At 37.3% G+C, this 7743-nt stretch overlaps 1 protein-coding gene and 1 pseudogene across 1 annotated transcript in view; both read left to right on the forward strand.

The window, feature by feature from the left end:
- The window catches only part of HCN1 (hyperpolarization activated cyclic nucleotide-gated potassium channel 1), a 689786-nt gene that overhangs the window by 74436 nt on the left and 607607 nt on the right, over positions 1 to 7743 (forward strand). The window lies entirely within an intron of this gene.
- On the forward strand, positions 5544 to 6258 carry LOC102826005 (annotated as a pseudogene).

Raw genomic sequence — 7743 nt, forward strand, 5'->3', positions numbered from 1 at the left:
AAAGAAGAATCTTTAGTACTATGACATTTCTGCAAAAAGTAACTACAACTTTGGAAAGCGCTTTCTCTAATTAGAGATCCTAATTTGGAGTTTGTTGCAATGCCTGCTCTCACCCCACCAGATGTTGTCATGGACCCAACTTTGGCAGCACAATATGAGCATGATTTAGAGGTTGCACAGAAAACTGCTTCCCTGGACGAGGATGATGACCTGTAAGAGAATGAAGCTGGAGCCCAGAGTCAGAAATCTAGTTTTATAGACAACTGTCCTGTGATGTCGGTGGTGCCGCATGTTTGCCACTTTATTATCTAGCTAAGCAGAACATGTGCTAGACTTTGGCATGCCAAAGGAGATGAATGGGCTTCCGAGTGAATGTGGCAGTTAAAAATACCTTCATTTTTTGAACCTGCATATCTAGCTGTTGGAACACAGTTGTTTCCTTTTTGAGTTTCAAATATACAACTGATACAGTCGCATCACACACACACACACGAGCTCACGAGCACCATCTAAAGTGTAGCTATTGGTCTCTCCATGTACAGAAGAGTGATGAGAATTAAAGATGCTTAGAATCAATTAGTCCAATGGATTAATGGAGCATGTGAACATCAAGTTTCCATGACTCATAGACCAGAAGAACTAGATGAGTAACTGGCTACCTCTACCAACTGCTCTAAAAGGATAACATTAGAAGGTCCCAGATATAGTGTGAGAAAATGTGGAACAAAACACAAAATTATTCATTAAAAACAGAGACTGGGCTTACTAGTCAGAAAGATACCAGAAGAACATGAACTATGGCCCTCTACCACACTTCAGGTATGGAAAGAAACTCAACCTCATGGCCAATTAGTAGATGGGTATATTGAGGTGGGGTTGGGGGACCATAGCACTAGTAAGATATGCTCACCATGGAATGGGCAATCACTCAGAATCAAAAGGATAACATTTTCCTAAGGATAAAATTGAAGAAGGCATGGAAAGATAGATGGAATGAGAATAGAAACCACAGGGAGGAAGCAGGGTAACTGTTGCTTCATGGAGGGGATTGCAATCATTGACATGAAACAAAGTGTATGATTTGTTGAATGTGAAACTGATGATTTTGTCTGTAAACCTTCACTTAATTCACATTAAAAAGCTTTTTAAAATGTATGATGAAGAGAAAATACTTGGTTTGTTGTTAAGTACTGAGGAGTCGGTTCTGACTCATAGTGAACCTGCACAGGGTTTCCGAGGCTGTAACCTTTAGGGGAGCAGAATGCCTCATCTTTCTCCTGCTGACCTTGAGGTTGGCAGCCCGACTCGTAACCACTATGCTACCAGAGCTCCTTGGTATAGACTTCAGATTGCTTTTTATTATCAATGTTAAGGGTTTAACTGAAAGAAATAAATATATAACTAGACCTTGTAACTTTTCATGTCATTTTAATATCTTTATTTCTATACTGTGTATAATCCTCTTGGTGTTCTGGGTGTCAAGTACAGAAACTGGCAGTGGATTAGTGCTAAATAAATGTTTGCAGTGTAGAAAGTAAAATATAAATTCACCACATGTATGAAATCTGCCTAACCTCTCCTCCCCTTCTCAAAGGAAGACGTGACCTCTCTTTTTGCTCAGCCCTAGGGATACTCTTTACTTAATTCTATCCTAGAGCTAATAGTATTTTATAAGACATCACTGAATTGTCTATCCTAAACCTTGTCTCCTTGTGGTATGGGACTTGGTCTAATTCTCTTTGTATTTATAATGCCAAGCACAAAGAGCGGCACAAATTTGTTGAGAAATAAATATTGTGCTCTGAATAAAATATTCAAACTCAGGAAATCAGCAAATAGAAATTTTTTTTAAATCTCTTTAATAACAATACTTTCCCTAAGCAGATTTCTCTATTATGGAAAACTGAAGCACCTATTGTATATTGTAGTTATTTATGAACATCTTTTAAATTCTCCCTGTCTCATCTGTGTACTAGTCTTCATTCTCCTGTTAATCTTGGAGGTCCTTGAGGGAGAATCTGTATATAATTCGTGTTTTCATTTTTCATATGCTTTGAATAACATCTTCTATGGAGTCATGGTGAGGCATTGAAGGATAATCACTGGCCTGCTAACCACAAGGTTGGTGGTTCAAATCCATCAGCCCCTGCTCAGAAACCCTGTACAGGTTTGCTATGAGTCAGAACCATCTCAAAGGTACATAACAACAACAACAATGTAGGCAATTAAAAAAAAAAAAAAAAAGAACAAGTAGCTGCCATCAAGTCAATGTCAATTTATGGTAATCCTGTATGTTTCAAGAGTAGAACTGCACTCTCTAGGGTTTTCAGTAATTAGGATCTTTTGGAAGTATATCACCAGGACTTTCTTTTGAGGTGAGAATCATGGGTGGATTTGAACCACCAGTCTTTAAGTAGTAGCTTTCCACTTAATTATTTTGGCTACCCAGGGAGGCTGATGTATAGGATGTTGATGTTAAGTACCGTAGAATCGGTTCTGATTCATAGTGACCCTGCACAGGGTTTCCAAGGCTGCAGATCTTTATGGAGCAGAAAGCCTCAACTTTCTCCCTCAGAACTGCAGGTAGTTTCGAACTGCTGACCTTGAGGTTATCAGCCCGATTTGTAACCACTATGCTACAAGTTTGTTGAAATTATTATAAATGAACAATTTAGAGATAATATTTTGTACTTAATTAGATGCTTGCCTTCTGCTATGGATCACATTTTATTCCTCTGTAAGATAGATCGATATCTAAACCATATAAGTATGTTCTTATTTGAAACTAAGGTCTCTGAAGGTGTTACATCAGTTAATTTAACATGATGTTATAGTAGGAGTAAGGTGGTTCCTATCCCATTCTGTGCAGTGTCTTAAAAAAGAGGAGATGAAATACAGAAACAGAACAGAAAGGAATCTGACCATAGGTTAGGTTGTAACTACAAGCTTAGTAATCCTTCCAGCTAGGTAGGTGTAATTCAGATAGGAATCACAGGGAGGAAGCCTGGTAACTGTTGTTGCATGGAAGGGATTGTAGTAATTGAGATGAAACAAAGTGTATGATTTGTTGATGATCTTGTGCGTAAATTTTCACACCATTCACAAAAAAAAGTTTTGAAAAAGGAACATAAAAGAAAGGGTTTTCGTCCTATAACTTTGGAAATGGTACACTCTAATTTGGGCTGTTACTCTCCCAAATGATGGGAAAATGTATTTCTGTTCATTTGACAGAATTCTATTTGTAGTAGAGAGAACATGGTGGGTCCAAAGATAAGCACTTAAATGTACACCACAAGGTCTGTGGTTCAAGCCCACCAAGTCATTCTGTAAGAGAAAGATGAGGCTTTCTGCTCCCACAAAGATTTTTTTAAAAGCTTCCAAGATCCTATAAAAGATTATCATGAATCAGAACTGATTCAGTGGCACTTGAAAACAATAACAACAATTTGTGGTAGGAATCACAGTGCACATGCCTTTTTGGTTTTAGAACATCTGAACTGACTTTGTTCTAAACTTATATGGGTGTGGTGGTAGTGGTGTTCTGTGGAGTCAGTTCTGACTGGGCTGTAAATCTTTATGGGAACATAAAGCCCCATTTTCCTCCTGTGGAACAGCTGGTAGTTTTGAACTGTTGACCATGAGGATAGCAGTCCAACTCGTAACCACTACACCATAAAGTATCCCCCATGAAAGAGGCAATCTCATATCCCCGTTATGTAAAATATGTGTGCTACTTGTGAGGGTATGGACAAATAAAATATCATTGTTAGCAAACTCTCACTGGCTTGTACAATAGTTTGTTGTTGTTGTTAAAGTGCTGTTGAATTGATTCCAATTTGTAGCTATCCTGTATAGGGTTTCTGAGGAGAAGCTTGTGGTTCAAACTGACCTTGCGATCCAGTGTTTACCCTATAGTGCTACACCAGGACTCCTAGTTTCCTATACTTATACTGAAAGGAACAGGGATTGAACTTCATTACAGCACTGTAGTGTACTCTCCTTCAAGCCTTAGATATATCTTTGTAAAAACTATTGTGCCAACAATTTTTTTCAGATTGGTTGCAGAGAGGACTGGTAGAAGTGTGGCAATGCTACCTTATTAATGATAGGAAAGTCCTTTTCCTTTTTAATATTATACTTCAGTTCTTGATTTATTTACCCAGACACTGAAAATGATGGGAAGTTTACAAGTTTCAAAGTTTGATCTTGTGTTCAACACCAAATTCTGTCATTTCCTGCCCACATGAACATGGGAAAGCTTCTTAATTTAATAGGCTTCTGTTTCACTTTTGTTGGTTTTAGATAAATGCCACTTCAAGTAAAGAAATGTCTATAAAACATGTATTATTAATACTCAATTTCCCTAATGCTTCTTTCAATATTCAGTAAAAAAATTTATATAGAGAAATCAGGATCATGAACACATTCAACAATTCCCATAAAGCAGATATTTTATAGACTTAAGAACACAATTATATCAATACTTATTCCTTATCTTTTAACACAACCTCAAACTAGAACAATACTGCAAAAGATTTATATGGCATTGGCAGCTGAAGAGTGAACAACGGAAACTTGAATATTGTGAGATATGCGGAGTAAGGAGAAACACAGGAGTGATCAATATTATCAGCAACAATAAAAATGAACTGAATGGAAACATGCAATATGATAGGAGGATAATTATAGCATGAAATCACTCAAACTTAAGTAAATTTTAATTTAACCATTGATTAGACATGTATTTCACAGAGTTATGTTGTGTTTAAATGTCATCCAGTGCACACACAGTCACCCTATGCACAATGAAGTCAAACACTGCCCATTCCTGCGCCATTATTACAATTGTTTAGTTTGAGCTGATTGGTGTTGCCACTGTTATCAGCAATTCATCTTGCTGGGGTCGTCCTCTTTTTCATTGACTCTCCACTTTAGCAAGCATGATATACTTCTCCAGGGACTGGACCCACATGAAAATGTGTCCAAAGTGCAAGACACAAAGTCTCTCCATCCTTGCTTCTAATGAGCAATCTGGCTGTATTTCTTCCAAGCCTTTTTTTTCTTTTCTTTTCTTTTCTTTCAGTTCCTGATACTTTCAATATTTTCACCTTTTTTGAACAACATAAAAAATGACTATACATTTGGACCTCACCTGATGCAATATACAGAAATCAAATTGACTACATTTGTGGAAAGAGACAGTGGAAAAGCTCCATATCATCAGCCAAAACAGGCCAGGGGCAAACTGTGGAACAGACCATCAATTGTTCATATGCAAGTTCAGGCTGAAGCTGGAGAAAATGAAAACAAGACCATGAGAACCAAAACATGACCTTGAACATATCCCACCTGAAATTAGAGATTGCCTGAAGAACAGATTTGATTCATTAGACCCCAAATTACCAAAGACTAAAGGAGTCATGGGATGACATTAAGAACAATCACACAGGAAGAAAGTGGTTCTTGTTATTGAAGACAAGAAAGAAGAAAAAGCCCTGGTCAGCTTCGCTATCTGACTGTGCACTCATCACATCCTTGGCACTATGGGGAAGCAGGACAATCAGGCAGCCTATATGAACTCAATAGCAATAGCCAGATCAAGGGGTCCAGTCCAGTCTTCAGGGCCAATGATAGAAGATTATCGGAATTGACCAAGGCCCACCTGGGGAGAAGTAAAAGAGAAACTAGAAAAAAAAAAAAAAGGCTTGAAGGCATTGGCTGAATTTGAAGAAAAAATGAATGAGAACTGAAAGAAAGAACTAGAAAAGCACAGGGAGAAACTGTTAACTGGAAGTGAGAGCTCATTTTAAAAAAGACAAAAGAAGAAGAAATCTGTCAGGTATTCATCTTCTTCATCATCAAGCTCTGATTCTTCCAGCAGTTCTTTGGATTCTGAAGATGAGGATGAAAAACAAAGAAAAAGAAAAAGAAAAAAAAAAAAGAACCGTTCACATAAATCTTCAGAAAGTTCCATGAGTCAGACAATAAGAATAGTTTTAAGAAAAAAAAGTAATCAAAGGATGCAACTGAGAAAAAAGGACCTGAAAGGACTTGGCAAAAAAAGAAAAATGTATACTGAAGATCAACCTTTTATCATCTGAGTCCTTGTCAGAATCTGATTAGACTGAGGAGGTACGAGCAAAAAAGAAGAAAAGCAGTGAAGAATGAGAAAAAGCAACAGAAAAAGGAAAGAAGAAAAAGAAACATAAGAAGCGCAATAAGAAAAAGTAGAAGGCTGCTAGTTTGAGTCCTGACTAGCCATAATGTCAGGAAAAATCAGGATTTCCTTAAAAAGAAAGTGCAATGTCTAAAGAAATTTCAACTGTGGTAAATATGACATATTTACTGAAATGCATAAGTTTTCTTGTTTTTAAAATTATAACCACTCAGATGCCGCTGTGTGAAAGGGCCAGAATCGCTGCCTGCTGCTTGAACATCTTTTTTTCTCTTCTAGCACTTAATAGCTCTGGGAGACAGTACACTGCAGTCATATTAGTGGTACAGATGCTTGGGGATAAAGTGTGTTTTCTTTACTGTTGTTGTTGTTGTTAAGTGCCATCAAGATGGTTCCGACCCATAGCGACCCTGTATAGGGTTTCCAAGGAGCAACTGATGAGCTTAAACCAACGACCTTGGAGTTCAAACAGCTTTGCAGTCTGGCGCATTAACCCACAGCGCCACAACAGGACTCCATTGGATTCTTTACTAGGGTATCTAATTATAAATAACAGAAATTGAAACCGGACACGTCTTCTAGATGTGCTCAGAAATCTCCACATGACTCTAGCTAATATTTGGAACTAGGGATTACACTGATATATCAAATCCTTGCTCTGTAGCTAAATGTATTTTATTTTTTCCCTGCTATGCTTTTATTTACCAGGGAAAAGAGCTTTTAGGGAGTGGGAGGGTAGTTTCTATCTCTTTAGCTAGTGGACCAGTGTGCTTTTGACCTTCACACATCCTATTTTTATGGGTGCAGCAGCCATGCTTCCTGGGAAGGTTGGAGCTGGACACAAGCAGTCTAGCTCTTTACTGAGCTGAGTGGCATCCTGGGACTCTGTCCGTGCTGATTTGAAGGAACCCAAGAAACAGCCCTTTGCAGCATAGGAAAGCCCCAAAGTCTTGGAAATTTACCTCCACTTCAATAATACGGGATATTTTTTAGCATCAGAATGTGCTATGTCATTTGAATTAATTTTGACTACACTTTGACCTTGAAGAATAATAGTTGCAAATAGACACTGGTACTTTTTGAACTTGATAGTTACAAAATTCTAAAATACATGTTTTATACTGTGAAATTTTCACCAGTTATGTAACCAGTGATAGTTATTTTATTTTTCTATGCATTTTGTTTAGGCTGCAAGTTTAGCTTTTGTAACTTCTTATTCTTGCTATGTTACATTCATTTCTGTGTTGAATGGCATACTTGCTGAGAAATTTAGCATGTAAAAAGCAGGTTTTTGATTGTTTTGTTGCTTTTTTTTTTTTTTTACAGCTTCATATTGAAGCTGAGAATTACCATATTTAAGTTGAGTGGCAGGCCTGGTATGCTGTGTCTTGTTACATAAAGCTATTGCCAGAAACTTAGGAAAGAGGATGTTTGAAAAGTTTGTTGTCTTTGTATATTAGTAACATTATGACAAGTTAAACAACAACATTATTGCTCTTCCTGTGTCATATTTTACTAAGAGTTTGTGCCTCATATCTCTTCCTGAATTGTTTACTAGTAATGTTAAT

Source organism: Chrysochloris asiatica, unplaced genomic scaffold (genome assembly GCF_000296735.1).
Source record: "Chrysochloris asiatica unplaced genomic scaffold, ChrAsi1.0 scaffold00082, whole genome shotgun sequence".
NCBI lineage: Eukaryota > Metazoa > Chordata > Mammalia > Afrosoricida > Chrysochloridae > Chrysochloris > Chrysochloris asiatica.